Raw genomic sequence first — 2,247 nt, forward strand, 5'->3', positions numbered from 1 at the left:
CCTCTCCCTCTATCTCTCTCTCTCTCTCTCTCTCATACACACACACAAACACATCCATACTTATGCTCACACACAAACTCACGTTCACATACACACAAACACACACACAAACACACACACAAGCACACACACACACACACACACACACAAACACACACACAAACGCACACCGAGTCTGTGTCGCGCAAAAATGTAGCAAAGTGCTATCACTCTCACTCTCATGTCCTCAACAAACGTTTGAAAGTGTCCGTGCACAGGAAAGGATGAAGAGGAGCATGTATTATAACGGAGCAGACATCTTCAAGCGTGGTTTCACCGAAAAGCCCCAAAACGGATACTTAACAAGCTACTTAACTTACTCTGCACGCACTTACTTTTCCCGGCCTCTCTGTTACATTGCGATGTCGAGGGGAGAAGTAAAATATGTCACAACGCGGTGGAATCAGGCGCTCGTCAGTGTTTTAAAGTTTTAGTAGAGGTTTTGCGGCGCTCGCAACTGCATAAGGTCATATGAGCACCAGAAGATTAAATGTGTTACAAGAGAGTAACAAACATAAAAAAGAAGAAGGGGGGATAAAGATTATGGATGTTCGATAGGAAAAAAGGAGCAAACCACACCAGAGCACCCGCCAACCACCCACCGTCAATGTTTGGACATGTGGAGTTGTTGGTATCATCTTAAAACTTGTTCGGTTGTCTTGCTATTGGAGAAAAAAAATGCCCATCTATCTTGAATAAATGTCAAGATATTTGAGATTGAAGAAGGTGGGGTCACCTGGTCTCAAAAGTAGAATTAGCGAGAAAATGGCCGCCATAGTGTGATAGTCCGTGGAAACTGATAACTTACATTTTTGGGGTTCTTTTAATCAACGTTTTTCAGTAAAATCCACCCGGAAATGAGTTCTTAATTTGATAACAATGGTGTTAAGCCAAAAAACAAAAATTCTTTAAAAATTTTTAAACTGGCAGAAAAATGCTAGTTTCTTCAATTTCATAATTTTGACGACCGCCTGATTTCACTACGATACCTCACAAATGCTATTCTCACGTTTGTTGTATCACTTGTTGTATGCGTCTTATGAACCTTAACTTTGTCACCTCATGTCACGCTCATAACTGACTGATCTACAACAGGGAACTGCTGCTTTTTCTTTCCTGATCCTTACTATTGTCATTTTCCTCTACTTCTTTTGTATGTTCCCAAAACTATTGCAAGAGAATCTGTTCGGCGCATGTTGAAGTACGATCTGAAGTTGAAACCGCACAGGAAGCAGGTACATCAAAGGTTCAGCAAATGAAAAAAGTCACAGATAAATGGTCGCTTTTAAGCACAAAGGGGCTACCTCGAAAAATGCTGCTTTGAGAAAATCGAAGGTAAAGTTTTTGGAACCTTATTCAGTTTCTTTAAAAGACAAGGAGAGTTTTTTTTCTATAATCAAACAAATATACACACCAATGAAACCAAACTTCTCCTATAGGTCGGGTAATGCGCACATTTGGTGTAGGTCAAGATTTCTGGAAACCCCCGAAATCTGGGTTAGCCCGCTTGTCCTTACTTGTTTACTTGTTTACTTGTGTGAAGGACCGACATCACTGCACAAGGGGCATTCCCATAAGCGCTCTGTCCCCTGAACAAGCACATCTCGAAGTGTGTAGGTGCTGACGGTTCAAAGCAATGGTTGATTCCATAGCCTTCTGCTCCTCCCACTAAGTCTTGAACTTCTGCAGACGCCCATCCAATTTCAAGCTCACGAAGTCGCTCAAGATGATGGTGTTCCGTCTCTTCTTGTTCTTTTTCTCTTTTTTCCTTGACTGAACGTACAATTTCATGTTTGTCAGGGCACAGCTTGCTTCCCTTCTGGTTTTGCTGTCCCAGCGAGCTCATCAGCCCGCTCATTGCCCTTGACTCCAGCTTGTCCTTATAAGCGACCAATTTCGTCCAGTGCCCCAGAGCGTGTATCGCTCGAAACGGACGCCCTATGGAGCATATTGTGCTCCAACTTACTTCAAACTTCAAATTTTTATGTGTAAAATTGCCACCTTAAATCCATATATGGTGACCAAGTGCGTCTCTGAAATCGTGTGTTTCTGTCTATATTTTAACCGTTTATATGGCTGTCTCCGAGGGTAAAGTTTTCTTTTGGGGTTTGGTGATATTGTTTTTGTCCAATGTTTCTCTGATCCCCTCTATCCATCTTTTCTTGAAGATTCCAAAACAGATCCTCCTATTTTCGATGGAGGAATGGT

The sequence above is a fragment of the Aplysia californica genome, unplaced genomic scaffold, assembly GCF_000002075.1.
Source record: "Aplysia californica isolate F4 #8 unplaced genomic scaffold, AplCal3.0 scaffold00738, whole genome shotgun sequence".
Lineage (NCBI taxonomy): Eukaryota > Metazoa > Mollusca > Gastropoda > Aplysiida > Aplysiidae > Aplysia > Aplysia californica.